The sequence below is a fragment of the Pithys albifrons genome, chromosome 10 (genome assembly GCF_047495875.1).
Source record: "Pithys albifrons albifrons isolate INPA30051 chromosome 10, PitAlb_v1, whole genome shotgun sequence".
NCBI lineage: Eukaryota > Metazoa > Chordata > Aves > Passeriformes > Thamnophilidae > Pithys > Pithys albifrons.
In genome coordinates, this window is record NC_092467.1 from 19995353 (window position 1) to 20014267 (window position 18915).

The following is an 18915-nucleotide window of genomic DNA, read 5'->3' on the forward strand; positions in this document are numbered from 1 at the left end:
GCAATGTCTCACTGGACCCATTGATTTCACAGTCTATGTAAAGATCTTAGCTCTTCTTATTCTCAGAGGTACAACTCTGTCTTCCTGGGGATATTGGCTTTGAAGAGTGGAAGGGCTATTATGATCCCCAGGTCAGGGAAGACTGGGTGTCTCAGCTCCTGGTAAACTAAAAGACGGCCTGAGCTTGGATCCAGTAACCTGTACTGGAAATGCTGGAATGGGATGGAAGCAGCAGCTTCTGCTAAGTTCCTGGTGATTTTCTAGATGTAGATATTTTTAGTTTACTCTTACATGAAAATAAGGGCTGTGTTCAAAATCTTAGAGTTTCATATATGAATAACTTAAATTATATACAACTTTGAGCCTAGGAAACCCAGGAACTGATGGAGAGATCTTCCAGACCTAAGTGGTCATCTTATGCTGCCATCAATGCTTTACTACATCCTTCTGTGACAGTTATTTCACTAGATTGCATTTCTATTGCTTAAAAAATTGCCCTGAAGATACAGCAGCCTCATAAGACTGACTGTGCTAAATTAACCACAGTGGAGTCTGGCATTGCCCTCTGTATTTGATCAGTAGCAAACCCTTTACCCTTATGTCATTTCATAATCACACAAATATAATTGTGTGGCAGAGTGATGCTGTACAATGACAAATAAGATACTGCTAGTATAAGAAATAGCACAGTGTCTGTAGAGAGGGCCTTTGACAGAAAAAATATGTTCTGTTCCTCATCAGAGTTGCTGAGTCCATGTAAGTGCCCAGCACTGTGACTATACAGCTACCAGCAATGAGCTATTTAATTCAGAGGTAGCTATTATTCATGGAAATGCAGGGTGTAAGATATACTTATCCTGGGAACATTCTTCTTGTGTGGTACAGTTATCTTATGTTCATGCCTTCAGAGTCTGCAACCCAGTTAACCTGTGGTGGTGCCCCTTAAGAATATATGAAGAATGGAAAATATAGGATATAAAAGGTTAAACTGAGACTGTTCAAGAAAGCCTGGCTGAAACCAAAGCTGTGGTATATGAGAGTGACTATTTTCCACTAACATAATTTTTCAAAGTTTAATTTGTGTTTTCAGTGCTACCAACCCTGGAAGTTTCAGTTTCAGGCTGGATGAAATCAGAAAAAATAACACATCCAAACAACAGCTCAGTATTGAAAGCAGAAGCCTTGACTGTGGAGCCTATTGGGCCAATATCTTAAAGTGTAAAATCATACTTCTGAAATTGGTAGTAAACCATATATTAATTAAAACTGTCCTCATTTCTGAACTTTGTTTTTTTCATGTATTTTATTATTCAGCAGCAAGCTGAATAAATGTTAGTCCTGTGTAAGCAGCCTATATGTGGTCTGTGTACCACTGAATTTCATTTAATTGTATTGAGCTACAGGTGACTTGAAAACTGTCTACACTTGTATCCACTGTAAGCATGGGATGACCATCACCTCTTATGCACTGCTGTTTGGCCTATTGTGGCTAAGAACTAAGGTGGCACTGTTATGAAGTGGATTCTAAGACTGTAGCATTTTTGGCCACAAACTGGTATCACATAAGTTGTTTGGGAACTCCTGGATACTGGAATTGAAAGTTCTGCTGTTATAATAGATTTACTTTTTTCCTGAGAAACAAACAAAGAAACAAAACCAAAAACAACAACAACAACAAAAATACATCAATCCCAAGTCATGTATACAAATGTATTTTATATATATATATATATAGATATAGATATATAGATATATAGATATAGATATATATATAGATATATACAGTGGGTATAGGCACCTCTGGTAATCCATCAGAACAGTCAAAGGCAAAGCAGATGTATCTTGATATGTTTCTGAAAGTGTCATACAAAACACAGACAACACAGTTTGTATTAGAGAATGATTGTAGCCTGAATAGATAAATTCCTTCAGAACAGGAGCATCCTATTGAAAAATCTTCCTGAAGAGTTAAGTCCAGCCTCTTATCTTCTCAATGGCCCTGACTTTTTAGTTCTTTCCACCTGTAAGATTGACAGATCTGCTTTTATCTGGTGGCAATGTTATCTGAAAAAAAGGAATTTTTAATTGCAGCTAAAAGTAAATTTATTTCTAGCATTTGACACAGGTTCAAGAAGTCCAGTGGCAATGTAATGTTGTATACAGTCCAACCCCTTCTCTTACAGTAATATTTGACATTTTTCAGTTTATTTTATTTAAATAACATTTGTAACTATGCTTTCAAGATAGGTTTTCCTCTTCCTCACGTATTTGACACTGTCAGCAATGAGTGCCAAGTAATCAATACTTTTAGCCTAGGATTTATTTTGCAGCCCAAGATTGGTGTTAAAATTTTCCTATACTCTAATAGATAAAATTAGTATAGAAGGGAAAGATAGAAATGAAAACTGAGATTCTCAAGATACCAGAATAATTAAAATCTGTCTTGTTTCATATTGTTCTTAAATAGAGTGGAAGGTGGCAAGAGCACACCTAGCTAATCTTTCACAGAGGACCCTTCTCTGCTTCATGATGAAGAACAAAGGTTGAGTCCATTTTTTCAGCTTGCTCTGGTGGCAACAGGAGAAGGAGTTGCCATAGCATAGTTTGCAGAAGCAGGAGAGCAGGCATGTAGGTCTTGTTATCATCTTCTAAACCACTTATTTTAGAGAGGGGGATTGGAATAAAAAACTGTACTTTCAAATACTTGCTTTTGGTTGAGGAGGACTCAGATGACACTTAGAAGTAACCTGAGTCCGTATGGAAAAGCAGATTAACTTGGAAAGATGCAACTTGCAGGAGAGGAAGAGTGCCTGTTTTCCTCCTTGGCTGCTCCTGAACTCCAGAAGTACAGGCAAGTACATTGATTCAGGATTACTTTTTATTCCCAAACTCTGTAGATGAAAAGGTTTATTAAGAAACTCGAGTGATCTGGGTCTTTCTTTGAGTAGGTAAATTATAAGATTTTTCAGTCTCTCTAAACCACTTCCAGTTTTACTAGGACTTCAGAAGGTAACTGTTCCTTTTGTACCACTTTTTACACCTTCCCATCACCCTTCTGTTTGTTTCCACTTTGTGTGTGCCAGACCTTTTGCAAGTGACAGTCCTGGGAGATATGGACATTAAAGAAGCTGCTGATGTTTTGAGAAGAAAGGCTGGGACTTTAAAAGTGATATGTGTAAATACACATTTATATGTTGTATTTAGTTTTGACACTGACCTGTAATATGTTAATATGTTTGGGGTTTTTTTGTTTGTTTTGTTTTGTTTTTAATTTGGCAGTATTTCTGTGGTATGGGATAGTATGGTATAGCATTTGTATGGTAACTATTTTATGCCTTTAAGAATATAGATGTGGTTGAAACAAAGATGAAGATTCATCATTCACAATATTTCCAATTTAAACCACAGAATTAAATACAAACATGAAAGGATTTTTATCATTATCTCCTTAGTTGGTAGAAGGACAATGTATTTGAATATAAAACAGAAAAGGTTGTAATATTTAACATTTTTTTTGATAAACCTCTTCATAAGGTTGTGTTTCTCTAACAGAAAAATGTCTGAGAGGCAAGATGTTCTAAAATGAGATTAAACAAATGGAAGTCTTTTGGATTTTCTGAAAACTGTGAGCCTCACAAGCAGTGTTACATGTTTTACTCATGTCTTGAAATCAGCAGGAGTGCAAGTCCTTATCTTTGCATATCATTTTGCTGTGATTAATATTAAATATTCTGTGATGTTTTAAGGATCATGGCCTCAACTAATAAATCTGGAAACATTGTAAATTTCTGTATTCTATTTAAAGGAACTAGACATGTAATAGCAGTTGCTCTGTGCCTTAGAATGGCCCCCTAAAGTCCCATCTGGGATGCTCTCTGGGCAGATGTCTTCACTCAGTGTCTAAAATGACACTAGATACCATTGTTTAAGCACAGAATTATTCTCATTGTTTATTGCTTGGCTTCTCCTTGTGTCTTACAGGGGCAGAGAAATCTCAGCTGTAATTAAACAGCCCTGGAGACTTGCCCTGTGAGAGTGAAACTAAGCTGTGGCTTTCTCCCAGCTGTTCCTGAAGTTGAAGCTTACTGAGGGCATGGTGGGAAGCAGCTGTTTAAAAATCTTTAAAACCTTTAAAACAAATTTGCCCCAGAGACCTCGTCCCCAGTTTGCTCTCGGCACTTATGCCGGTCCATCCTCTCTCTGTGGAAAGACTTTTCCTCACAGCCTTTGATCTAGAACATAGTACAAGAGACTTGCTTGTCCAAGTCTCTGTTCAGACAAATTGCTCCAGGGAAGAGATTATGAACAGTTAAACAAAGTAATCATTAGAGAAAGCATCTGTCTCATCATTCTGGAAAAGTGTTTAAAACAAAAGTCTTGAGGGAGATTTTTCTGGTATGTGAGGGCTGTGTTCTCCCAAATGTCTTCACTTCTGAGCTATACCACTAAGTACACATTAAACTTGTCTGTATTCTGTGGATTAATACAGCAGAATAACTGTGATTTTGAATCTCCCCACAAGCTTGAAGATGTATATGAGAAGAGAGTCTGACATATCTCAGTAAAGAAAGGTAAAACAAGAATTCAAAATCAAGACCAGAATTAGAAAACACAATTACACGTAATCTGTATTCATTCTGTTTTGCATAGGAATTCCAAAAAAAAAAAAAAAAAAGAAAAGTGTAATTCATTGAAATTCCTTGCTTCAATTATCATTTATTTGATATTGAAACAATCAGTGAAGAGCTCTAGAAGGTTGATGTTAAATAGTTGCCTGACTGTATTCCTAAATCTGAGTCAGGTTACAATAATTTCTAATTAATAGTGCCATGATATTTTAGCAGGACTGTAATAAAGACACCGGCAAGAATTTGGCCAATAGCTTTTCATTGCAGCAAATATTTTAAAGTATTCGAAGTAAAGACACCTTTCAAAATGTAGCTCTTTCATTTTGGCATTCTACCAAAACCTCAATCAGATAGATGCCTCTTGCAGATGCCTCTGTCAGAAGGTCAGTAATTCAGTTTATTTTATAATAAAGAACATTTAGGTAAGCTTTATATTATTCTTTCGGTATAGAATTACAGTTAGGGGAGACTTTCTTTACAAGTTGTCCAGGTAAGAACATGACTTGTAGTTAGCTTTGTCGGGAGTATAGTTTAGAAATGCATACATTTATACCTTCATTTTATAGTAGTTTTATGCAGCTGTTGTGAAACCTCTTCTCAACAACATCAATAAAACAAATGTTTTTAGGTACTCCCTTTTCAAAATTGAACTTGAATTCACAAAACTAAAGAGGAGCTTTTGTGATATTGAGGTTAATAGATTATTTTTATTAGAAATTTGAAGGGATTGGTTTACTTTCAAATACACCAAATTAGCTACAACAAAGATTTCCATCAGCTCTTTGTTCTTCACACCACAGAAGGAGGACCTGTTTCATATCCTTCCTCACTGGACAAATCCTTGTGCTTATTTTACTGCATCACTTCTCACTCTCCTTAGTCAGCATGCTCCAATGTTTGTTTTCTGGTTGGTTTGTTTGTAGTTTGGTTTTTCTTTCTTTTTTTTTTCCCAAGTTTTTGTTTCTATTTCTTTCTCTGTGATTTTTGTTACTTTATTGTCATCCTTCTTCCTTTTGGTAAATGTTTATTTTTCAGGGACTCATGTTATGTTCAGAGCATTAACTTTCCTCACGTAATGTTGCAGCCATAGTGAATAACCTTAAAGGATAGGCCTTTGACATTTCTGTCATTTCCTCATCTTAGTTTTAAGTTTTTCTGGGAAAAGAACAATGTCTGTTGGTTTTACTTCTTGTTTTTTCCTGAAGGCAGATAACCCATTGTAAGAGAATCAATGAGCTGAGCCCTGTTCCTGAGCTTTGCAGAACTCAGGGTACAAAACCCAACATACTGGTCCTCTGTCCTTCACTATGATTTGTACTGTCCTACTCTTTATTGAATTAAATGTGTTAATAAAGAACTTACGTAGCAGCTAAGAAGGAGCTGGCTCTCATTTATCAATTAATTACCCATGAAAACTGGCATTACATGGTAGTAGTAATCATACCCATGGTGTTAGGCATATGCTACATAAAAATGCAGTCACCTTGAAATAATATGGACAAATCAGCTTGTAGCCTACAGAACACTATTAATAATGGGGTCCTAAGCACCACAGGGCTGAAATTTGTCTCTTAGTGGTCTATGGATGGATTGCACAATGTTTTGGGGTTTTTTGTTCAAGTTTTGGGTGATCAAATTGGTTGAGCTCCCTTTAAATCCAAAGCCAGGGATTTCTCTCTTAACAGATCTATTGAGAATTAAGTAATTTCAATATTTCTTTCGAGATGACAGGGGGTGTGATAGTTTGCAACAGACAAGTGGTGGAAAATCAAGTTTTAAGCAAAGTAAAAGATACAGTGCTAGAACTTTTACTGTCTTCAATAGCTGCTTTCTACAGCAGTAGAATGGAGGTCCATATATGACAGTGTTCTCATTGCTATTCTCTTTTAAAACCAGGCTCATACAAGGTCAGCTGTGGTAAATTTATTGCTAGAGGAGAAAAGCTGCTAGGCTACAAGTGGATATTATGTGCTTCAAGTCATTTGTGTTGCATTAGACACTGTGACTGCACAAGCTTAGAGAACAGCACAAACCAGGAGTACATTTCTGGCTGGTAACACATACCTGGGTTTGCTCCTGACTTTGGAATGAAAGAAAACTTGGAAAGAAAGCAGCTGTGGTATACAAGGACAGAAATCTAGAGGTTGTATAAAATGGTGATGTGCCTGCCCTCTCCTCTTACAGTACTGTTTAATGAATTAATGTTTAATAATTCACACACACCTCAATACACCACTGCAATGTCATTTAATCCTGCAGTTCTGTAAGACACCAGACTGTTGGCTCTTTTTGGCAAAGTCATTGACTTAATGAACTTTTCCTGTTATGCCGACTGGAGAAGATACTAAGACTGTTCGGACTTTGTTGCTGGAGTGTCAGACAATGAATGCAAATAATGGCACATCATTGTTTGTATTTAGGTTGTCAATATCTATTTTCCTTTCTGTTCCTACAGGGAAAGATGTAGTCACTTGCCAGAAAGTTTACAGTCGACACTTCTAGACGAGGAATAACGTGAGAGTGGCAAATAAGCAAAGAGCATTAAGAGGCTGAAGTGGCAACAGCAAAATAATGACTTCAAGCCTGTTTAAATCAAAAGCAACATGCTCATTAACTGCAATTGTCTTTGGAGTCTGGAAAGATGATATAAGAAAAAAAATCTGATAACTTTTCAGATTTCATATCTCAATTTATCTAATCTTTCAAGGCTTTGAGCAGAAAATACAGCAAGTTACTTGGGAAGGTAGTTGTCTTTTTTTCTATGCAGTTGTTCATCACAGTGTCTGACAAGCATAGATAAAAGGTTTTCATTATCCCTTCTACACACACCTCCAGTAAAAGCCCCCACAAAATAGTAGAAGTTACAATATATTTGTAGTTCAAAATATTCCTCTCTGTGGCTTTAAGCTATGGCTTAATAAATGAAAAACAATACCCACCACATAATAAAAATTATGCACAGGCATTCATTTCATAGTCAGAGCTATTTGGATGCAATTATAAATGCACCAGTTGTGCCAATAACTAAACAATACATTTATTCTGATTTTATTGTTGGACCATTTTACACTTCAAGTATATGATATGCTTCTGATCATATGGTGTGCACCATGTACTCTTTGCAATTATATCAATATGACTAGTTGCTAAGGCTGAAATAGGTAACTGCCACTAGTGATCTGGTAAAGTGAATTAATACACTTTGTTATTTTAGAGAGCACTGTCAAAGTTCCCATTTTATGTCAAGTTCATAGATGTGCTGAAATGTTACCCTTTGGAAAAAAAATTCTTATTCTTTCAGCTACATTGACAAATATTCACTTCAAATGTTATTCCAAATTTATATGTGTCTTATGTCAAAATCTGAGCTGTAACTGCTGCTACCTCTGTGCAATAGAGCAGAGGTTAGTAGCCTCTGGAAGCACATCAGCATAAGGAGAAGTGAGGTCAGGGTACAGGTAAAGATTATGTTGTCTGGAATGTGAAATCAGACACTGTTACCCATTTTTTAAAATAAGCTGCAGCAGGTAAATTCTCAGATGAGATGTATGTTACATAGAATCTGGGACATGAGGTAAAAGAGACATCTCTTATGATACATTCCAAAACCAGCCATTCTGATGGTCATTTCTTGTCTGGGCCCAGGAGGGGGGCACTGGCAATATGTACTGGGCACCCAGTGGTGCTGTATTTGGCTTATTTCTCCTGAAGATGAAGGATCTGTTGTTAAATCCTTCCCAGCTGATTCAAAGAAGGGACATCAACTCCAAGTTGTCAAAAGGGTGACTGTCTTAATTTTCCTGTTGCATCTCCATCTGTGTAAAAAGCTTTCAGTTGGACTGGAGCAAGTGAACGACTGCCTTTCTTGCTCCAGATAGTGCTTTAAGAATACAGGTTTTATGTCTCTTCTGACAGTGAACATGGTTTATTTGTTTTTCAGACAGCTGGATGTAAGCACAAGCTCCTCTAAAGACAAATGGTGTGTCATTGGCCAATTGCAGGAGAGATAAAGGATTCCAAAGGCTGTGAATATTGCAGTCAACTATCCAGGGCTTATTTAATATCCCTTTTTTTTCCCAGCTTCTTTCATCATTTCAGACTTTGCTAGTCAGAATATAAGTTGTTCGGTTGAATACATTTACAGAAGTATGATACAATAACTTCTGTCTTATTCCAATAGAGAGTGGATTACCTTTATGTCTTGCTTGCCCTTCTATTCTTCTTCTCTTTCTATAAAACAAGGCTGCCATCAGTCTTTTCCATTTCCTATTTTGATCATCATCTTCTTGTCTCCTTTAAGCTGCTTTGAACAGGAGCTGAAGATAAAGTGTGTGTTTATAGGTAGCATTTTAAAACAGCTGCAATTTCAGTGCCGGACCAACCCTCTGATTAGACAAGTGGAAAAGCTATGATGTATACTCTATAATAAATGTCAGAGCAAAGAAGAGCAAAGAACTGAAAAACATTGTATTAGAGGCTAGCAATAGCCAGGAAATAAAAGAAGAAACTGTGTCAAAAAGCAAAAAAAAAAAATTCAAGAGCAGAACAGAAGTTCAAGGGTGACAAAGAAAAGGATCAGAGCCCTTTTGGTGAATAAATACTTTTAGACAGGTATTGATCTAGTGGTCAAAAAGCAGTGCACACTCTCCATTGTGAAATAGCACTTATTGGGGGTGATGCATATGGAACAAGGTTACAAGTAGGAAAGAGAAGCAAAGCATTTTTTTCTGTGGTTCAAAATAAATTTGGAAATTGAGGTCTTTTTTGCCTTAATGTTTAATTCCATCACTCAATTCTAAGAATCAACAAACTGAAATACAAAAAGATTCTCTTAATGATTCAGAAGAGAAATCACAGTCTCACTGAAGTCAGCAGAACCTTTTGACATTGATTTAACTAAAGCCAGGACTCCACTGTGGGCTTTACTGTCATGAACAACATTCTGGTGCTGATGGCAGAACAAAACATTGCAACAAAGAAATATGCTGTAAAAGTTCCTGTCTTCTGCTGTTTCTCTCTCCTTTTCCTCTGGTTGAAACTTTTATTTATTGTGGCCCAGTGCTGGGCTTGGAGTACATGGTACCTGTTATTTTCTGCCAACTGGATGGGTTGACATGGATTTCTTTACTCTTAGGGTCATTTGGCTAATGGTATAAATTGAATTATACATAAATATAAATGGGTGAGTTGTCTTGTTTCCTGCGAGGAAATAACACACTAAATCTTGTCATTCCCCACCCCCTAACTGTTCAATTATTCTTTACCTGTTGAGAGAAAATTGATTAAGTAGTGAGCATTAAATTTAGCAGTGATGCTACAAGAAGGAGTGCATGGATGTGGAACAGCCCTGGCTCTGCGATAAGGTAATAAAACAGAGGGGGTGAGCAACAGAGAGAAATGGCAGGAAATAGATGGCACCAGACAGCAAACCTCACTCTGTTCCTGTTAACTGGTGCAGGACTGGAAAAACCTCACAGACCTCAATCAAAATATGCTAATTTTGTATTGGCGTAAATTGAGTCAAAAACTTATTTGGGCATATTCTGTATGCTCTGCCACTCCCTGTTGTAGCAGAACTCCTGCTTGTGTACTGACTCGTAACTACAATGAAATGACTGTGATAATCTTTCAGTATTTCAGAAAAAATATTCACAGGGTTGTACCTGAAGGCCACAGTATTTTTCCATAATACACCAAAGCCAACCAGGTGTCTTCCTGCTCTCTCAAATGTAGGATTTAGAGAATTAAATCTCATTCCCAGTACTGGCTTTTTTCAACTGGGTGCTTCCATTAAGTCAGAATGGTTTGGCTTGGAAGGGACCTTAAAGATTATCTAGTTCCAACCCCCAAGCCATGGGCAGGCAACTTTCACTAGACCAGGCTATGCAGAAGTCGTGGTGCCTCTAGCACCCAGGACTCAATAAATTGCAGAATTCTGAGCCAATTTACAGCTGTTAAGCCTTCATTTGTCTGGAGCTACCACTTTTTTCTCACCAAGAATGTAAACTCTAGTACTTCATGCTGTGGCACAAAGCAGGCAGCAGCATGCTGAGCTGCCCTGTCACTCAGAGTCGCTTTAGATTATTCCTCTGTCCTGTTTGTGAAGACAACCAAAGACCAAATATTTGATAAGCAGGAACCCTTTCCCCTTCCTGCTTTAAGCATGATCACCATTCATTCAGCAGAACGCATTCTGTAAGCATGTGGTGCTGGGTGGCTGAAGAGATGTAAATTTGTGAGGCTAAATGCAACTTTGTACCATTCATGGAATACATAAGTCAGTGCAAAAAAGGATCCTTTAGTTTGCAACATTTGCTAATGGACACCTTTGTAACCCTGACTCTTACACCAGGTGCACAGACCATTTTAAGAGCAGTCTGTCTGTGTCACTGCAGTGAACACAAACCTTGAAAACTATTCTATTCCTCATACATTTAATCAATTTTCTGTATCACATTATGAAAAAGGAATTAGTTTTTATTGAAAGGAAAAATTTATCTAAATAATAAGTCATCATCATGGCTCGGCTTCACAAACAAAGATTTAGGAAGGGCTCTCCCCACATGGGTGTGCCCTTCCAGCCTGAACAGTGGATGTTTTAGGTGAGGCACAGAGTGGGCCGAACTGGCCCCACCCTTTAACTCCTGAGGTTCATCTGCCGCAGCCGAGTGAGCTTGGACGGTGATAGTGAAGTTCTCAGGACTAGAACCTACAGCCTCCGGTACTCCCAGGAGGTCTCCCATTCAAGTAGTAACCAGGGCTGACCCTACTGAGCTTCCAAGATCTGACAGGATCAGGCGTCAGGGAGACATTTAACTGCCTTTTAAATAATAAGTGATAAGCTTTAAAACCTCAATAATTGAAACTAGTTGCTAGAAGACTCCTTGGAAATCACTGAAACTTAGGAATCTGTGTAAAGAAAGAAACCAAATGAGGCTAGTGTTATTTCAACAGGTTTGCAGATCCTTTTTCCCCTGCTCCAAAGAAATACATTTGATGTTTTCTTTTCCTGAAAAACACTAATCACATATTAACTGATTACATTTCAATGTAATCATCATATTTTATGGAAGGGTTGAGGAATGGACAGAAATAAGAACAGTTATTTGTTTTTACCAGGGCAACCAAGCACTTTTCTGTGTGTATGTTTAACGAGTGAATCAAACTGCTTTAGCACACAATTGCTTAGATCAATAATTATTCAAGAAACAACACTGTCTTGGGAAAATCTGTGGTAATAAAAAAGAAATCTGGATGGGCTGAATAACCTTTTCAGGCAGATATTTATCTTCAAATGAAGCTATTTTTTGTACAGTTTCTAGTCTTTTGAAAATGCATTATTGGATGGTTGAAAGTGTTTAGAGTCTGAAGCTCAGTGTGGCAGTGAAATAAAGCATTAAGGGATGGTATCCTCAGATGTACAGCCAGGAAGATCATTGTCAAAGTGGCAATATGAGATGAATCTCTGCATCTGTACTCTAGTCACAACTGTTACCATTGCAAACAGATAGCAGGTTCTAATTGAAGTTACAAACTAGAGGGAAGAAGCATTAAGAAAGAAAAGAATAATTCCATTAATAAATTACACTTGATTTACTAGTTCACAGAAAAGATCTAAAAATTAGTATTTGAAATTACTTTACATACAGCACCTATCAAACCACAGAACAATAATCAAGTTGACCCAATTAGAACACTTCTAACTACAAGCAGCCAATAACATGTTCTTATCTTGACGTGGGGAGACCGAGTAATCTCCTAAGTGCTAGCTAATTCACATCAAACTTTTGCTGAGACCTAGAACAAACTCCTGCAGCAGCTACCTGCTTACTTTAGATGTCAGACTATTCAGAATTTAGCTTCATGTGCTCTCTGCATCTGCGGCAATTTCTGCATGTTCACCATGAACTGGATCATGAAAGGTCTGCATTAAATTACACAGCACTTTGTAGGAGCATTTTTGTTTGTAGGCTGGCCTTTACATATAGGTGCCATTTTTATTTAAACTTTTGCTCACTTTTAGGATTCACTCTGGACAGTAATCTTTTAAATATGAGACAAACATTGTCTCTCCAGATATTTTTAGAACTTCTAAGAATGGACAAAGACCAGATTCCTTAAGCGGTGCCGTGGAGTACAGTACTGTGTGTATTAACAGCACCTCTAGATGGGAAACACTGCCTTGCTGGTACCAATCAGCCTTGTTCTTAGGGGTATTCAGAGCTTTAGAAAACTTGCCTGGATAACTTTTAGGAAGCCTATGCTAAGGCAAATCCCTAATCAGCTTTCTCTTGCTAAGAGTTTTGACTGTTTCCTTAATTTTCAGTGTTTTTTGTGAGTGACAGCCTTTTGGTCCGTTGAAGTAAGTTGTTTTGAATGTGTGCTTTGAAAATTTTAAGACATGCTTGGAATGGTGGATTTCTAGACTACTTTCTGTAAGGCCATAAACATGAACCAACAAGTTTGTGTTAGAAAAGCTTCTCTGAAGTATTTTATCAAATTACTCAGACAGATTGACACCACTGAGATTTTTTTGTCTTGCCTTGAAGGGACAATAGCTAGTGGTGCTTTAAATGAGAGAAATGAGAAAGGTCAACAATATTCTGCACCTCATTTATAGTATCCTTTTATTTTCTTCTCCACCTGTCTGTATTCTCTTGCACCCCAGCTGTTGAAAAAAAGTCCAGGCTCTTCCAACAACCTCTAACGTGCTTGAAAACCTTTACTATTTTGTATAAACTTGCATTTGGGCTTTTTCATGGAGATAACCCTGTCATCAGTCAATTCAGCTACAGCTGATTCTTTCCTCAGAAAGGTTTTTAGCAGTAAATTCACATTAAGCTCCTCCTGCCTGAGAAAAATGGAGAGCTTAGAGCTCAGACCAGCATTTGTGGCCGTAGCCTTGCTGTCACTCAGCACAGGCACTGAACAAGTGTCCTAGTTCAGCAGGCGGGACCAGTTTATCACTGTGAAGGGGTGACCAAAGCTATGTATTCTACCCCCTCTATTTATTTCCCAAGAACAGTGGACCATTTGCAGGAGCTGCTCAGGGCACACCTGACCCCTCAGGGTGTGAAAGACACCTGTGAGATAAGAGCTGTGATAACTCCCCTCCAGGAAGTAGTTAGAACCTTCACACCCAGCCTGAGGGGGTGTGTCTGCTAATGGGCCAGCAACAATCCCAAAATACCCCATGACTCAGAGTCAGATCACCCACTGTGTGACTCCACGTCCTGGGGGAGGTACTAGGTGCTCCCACCTGGATCTGAGGGTACATAATCTGGGAGTTTCAAGACCTCAGGGAACCACTTGTCAGATCCAGAGGAGGACCAGAACTTCTATAGGAGAAGACCACCACTTTCAACCAGACTGCGATCACCACTCTTCACCAGATTGCAACCGTCAGCTGCACCAACAGGTTTTTCACTTCTTTTTACTTTGGACTTGGGGGAACCACGTGGGGTTCAGCACAGGGGCTGACAAACCCCTTTGCGTTTGTGCCCCAGGGTGCTGGGTCATACTTCTGGGTTTTGTGGGTTAAAACTAATTTTTCTTTGTGCCACTGCATTTATTGTAATACTATTATTAAATTGTAACTCTGATTTATAATGTCTTTTGTGTTGGGTTCATGTCTCCTGCCAGTTTACCTTTAAACCAGCACAACAAGGCAGGCCTTCATGCACAACGAGGGCTGGCTACTCTTTGAGTTCCTTAGCTCAGAGCTGTGTGTGGCCAGTGGAGGGTCCTGCGTGCACCCCGGTGGGGCATTGGCCACCTTTGGCTGGAGAGCACCTCCATGTCACTTTGCAGGGCACCTGGCACTGACGGTGCTGCCAACATGCTGCAGGGTGGCCCTTCTGCAGCTTCATGCAGCCCTATGAGCATGATGGACATCAGGACAAAACCTGAGGAGCTTTTGAATTTCTACAGGCAGGAGTCGTGACCCTCTCAAAAGAAACAGTAAATGTGGCATGGTCAGAGCCTTCAGCTGCCATGTGATGGAAAAAAAAAAGAACTGAGAGAAATTTTTACAGCCTGTTTTCCACAGCAAAGGGATACATATGGGGTCACAGAGATTTGGAAAGACTGTCAAATGCAGCTCTTGCTGCAGTGATCCAGCTGGAGTGGGGGCAGATCCATGGGTGCCACAGAGCTCTGGTGGTGGCGTTTACACTGCAAAGTTACTCAAGGGGCTTATGTCTTCTCTCCAGACAAACTGTACTTATTTTCAGGGCTGTAGCTTCAGCAGGGGAGAGAAGGAGCTCCTTTTTAACCTAATTTCTGGATTGTGGCATTCAGAGGCTGCACTGGTAAGCACAACAAGGCAGTGACTCTGCTCACGTGGCTGGCTTGCCTTGGCGCATTCTGCTGGGATGGCATGGCTGCAAACACGCCGGCACTAAACTTCAAATGATAAAAAGTCTTCAGTGACAAAAACATAAATGTCTTCAACGTTAGAATCAATTCTGCTTCTGCCTGTGTACCTGGGATTTCAGTGCCTAAATTTCACTTTGAACAGTTAAGTGTTTTTTGGGTCTGACATGTAGCATATCCACATTTAAGCACAAAGTGCAGGAAAAACATTGCCAAAAGAGATGTAACTGCTCAGGGCAAGGAAATCGTGCCTCTAAAATTAAGTCAATCATGCAGCTGTTGAGACTAGAGGGAATGGTTGATGTAATTTATTTGGATTTAAAAATTAAAAAATCCTTATAAAAATATCCCCACCAAGAAGCAAAGAAAGCAAACAAGTTTTAAAGAAGTGAGAGCTAAAGTAGTTGTGCATGAGAAACTAAGAGGTAAAGCAGGATTAAATGTTCAATTTTTTTTAGCATGGCAAAAGGCTAATGGTATAGTGCCCCAACACTCTATTCAGCTGGTGCTATCTGAAAATGGGGATGAACATGCTATAAGAGAGGTGGCACTGTTTGCTGTTAACAGAGAATTACTTCAGTTAATCAGAACTAGGGAAGATTGTGATTGACCTGGGTTAACAAAGTGAATAAATGGACAATGTGATGCAGATGAAAGGTAATGCTGACACATGCTAGGTTGGGCACACATTCAAGGGAATAATTGGAAGTATTTGTAGGCTTTGCAAGGCCCTAAATTAACCATAACTATTTAGGTCATTATTTACTGCGATCACCTGGTGAAATTGTGTGTTGTGAAGGGATCCTATGAAAACAAAAGCTGATATGAGACCATCAGGGGCAGGAGGAGCACAGAATAGAAAATGCAACTCCCTCCCATAAATCAACATGAGCAATTCACTCATAATTTTGTTCTTACCCTATCTTTTAAACCATACTGACAAAGAATAATTCTGCAGACTGGTAACTAAAGGAATTAGAGAGATGGAGGAGGCTGAAAACAAGGGTTTGTTTAGAAAGAAGTTAAGTAATAGGAAACAGAAGGGAAATATTTAAAACAATGAATGGTGTAAAGAATATAAACTATGAAGCTTCTATTTATATTGCTAATGCAAAAGAAAATGGCAAAAGTGATGTATTTAAAGACAATTAAAATGAATTATTTTCATGAAACCCTCATTAACCTTTGGGAAATATTCTTCTAAGCAATCATAAAGGCCAAATGTTCAACAGCATTATGTTATTTTAAAACAATTCTTATGCTACAGGAGGACTGAAACAGTTATTCCAGATAGCTGTTCAATGCTGTCTGCAGAGATTCTGTTTTTCCATTAGAAAAGCCCATACAGGTTCTAACCTACTGCCCCCTATTTGGCAATCAGAGCTTTTAACATGCTTTGATGTTTTTGTGGTCAGTGGTGTTTTTTTGCTGTCTAAACTTTGAACTGGTTGGCAGTGCAGAGTCAACATTGTGCCAGGACTCCTACTGCAACATACAAAAGGTGGTGTGCACCCAAGGAAGAAATGGTTCAGTACATAAACTTTTGTATAGAAGAATTTTCTTTATGAAACTACCTATTCTGAATGTAATTTCTGCAACTGTGACTTCCCCCATCTGGGATCCCAGAAGGATGACTGCAGCAGCTGGTGCATTATATGGAACAGTCCTTTAAAATCTCCTTGCTGCTGAGTTGAGGCTTGTGTGATTTTCAGTAGCATTTATAGTCACTCAGGCTGCACCATGGTGTGATCTGCTGCACATGCCAGAACTTTGATGGGGAGCGGTTGAGATTAATGATGACATAATACACTAAGAAGAGATATTAATGCTCTTAGGCATGAATTAATGAAATACCATTGAGAATTTATCCTGCATGAATAAAAGGATTTGGAAGTTGTCGTTCTAAAAACCACAGGAAGATTTTACTGAAAAAACCCCCAACACTCTGCTGAAATAAACAGCGTCCTAATGAAACCTTACTCCAGACTTTTGGCAGAGCCAGATGATTGAGCTGGAGCCATTAACTGAATTCCTACTAATTTACAAAGTATTTGTATAAATGAGACACATGGATCTCTTGTTTCCAGGGCTGTGACAGTAGTAATTTTTATCCCCAACTCAGTGCAAAGCTGGATTCCAACCTGTGGTGTCATTGTGGAGTAGATATAGCATGCTGGTGGCATCCATAAATCTGGGATCCTCGTCTCACAGTGCAGTCATACAGCAAGAGTCTTGCTGTATGCTCTTCATAAATGTGGAGTGTGATAGTCACCATCTATTAAAAAAAAATTCAGGTATGCTTTACAGTGATCTCCCTGGTGTGTCTTTGCAGGGTTACTGAGGAGAATTCAAAAATTACCACTGCATCCCATAATTTTTTATTCTTCATTGCCCCCTAAAATGAGTGAGTTTAAAATGTTGTATACACATAATCGTCTACCTGTAGCTTCTTTTGATTTAAAAAGTAATTTTATTCAGGGATAGAACTTTACACTATGATATGTTGTCATATAATCAAGTCTAGAAGACAAGTTTTGTTAGTTTTGAGGCAAAGTGGGATAACAACAGTTGCTTTCTTAATGTCTGTTCTAAATAGTTAAAAAAAATTTCCTTAAAAATTAGGACATCAAATATGACACATATTTTATCCATAACTTATGGCAATTTGAAACATCCTTTATTGCCTACATAAGTGAATATATGTAAACTTTATTAATAATTTCATTTCAAATTTAAAAGAAGCAAAGGTGTATTGTAGAATTCACAGATAAAGGTTAATTTGAACTATAAAGTTATTACCAGTGTTGCATTTCTTCATGGTATGGTTCACTTATGTAGAATTGAGATGTATTTTATATTAAACAATGCATAGCACCATTATACAACAGTTCACTAAATGCACATCCCATTCAATCTTTTGTAGGAATTAATATAACTGGACTGAAGTTGCAAGGAAGAATTGAACTGAGCCATTAGGGTTAACACTGATACTAAGAGGAGATTACTAGCCATAAGAAAATTACAGCTCTTCCGAAAGACAGTGCCTAAAATAGCAGCATATCCTTGGCACCATCATAGTAACTGGTTAACTGATGACCCTGAAGAAACACTTGTTTCCCTTAATTCTGCTGTCATTATTTCGCTATTCTTGAACTCTTCCTCTGAATTCTTCTGTCCTTCTGATCCCAGGACAAGATGGCAGGAATGTGAGAAGAGAATGTAAAGAAATTACACTAAGCTGTCAGCTGTCTAATTGTACTGTAACCTACTACACTGAGAAGTTACACCAACAGAAATTTGGCAATGTATTGGCTGCTAGCTAAACACAGGACTCTCACCAGCTCAACATTAAAAAAAACCCAGGCTCACTAAAAAGCAACATCTACATTACAAAGAAGCTAACAAAGAATTCCCTTATGATACTTAGGTTCAGCTGGTTCATCTTAGGTTCATCAGCTACATTTTCTTGTTTTGTGAATATATATTTGCAATTTCATATATATATATTTAAGATCACAACACTGCAAACCTTAGTCTGGTATGTAGTTTTGCCACCTTCAGTTAGACACAGAGGAAGTACTTGCTTGAACTAGGGTTGAAGATTCTGCAGAAAGTTGGTGATGTTATTAGGTCATGTGTACTGTAATTATTTAAGCACAACAATTTTTAAAACCTTAAGAACATGATTTCCTAGGTAGAAGGCAGCAAGTATGCACTTAAACTGTCAAACAGTCCTGTTTCATAGAGACTTCAGATTTTTAAAGCATCTCTGCTGAACAGAAGCAAAATATTACTGAAAAAATGTTAAATGTTCCAGTGACTTTACTGCAAACACAGTAACTTAAGTGTTAAGGAACTTACTGGCAAGAGTTACCAACAGGGCTGATGGTGAAGATGTCTTTTTCTTCAAGAA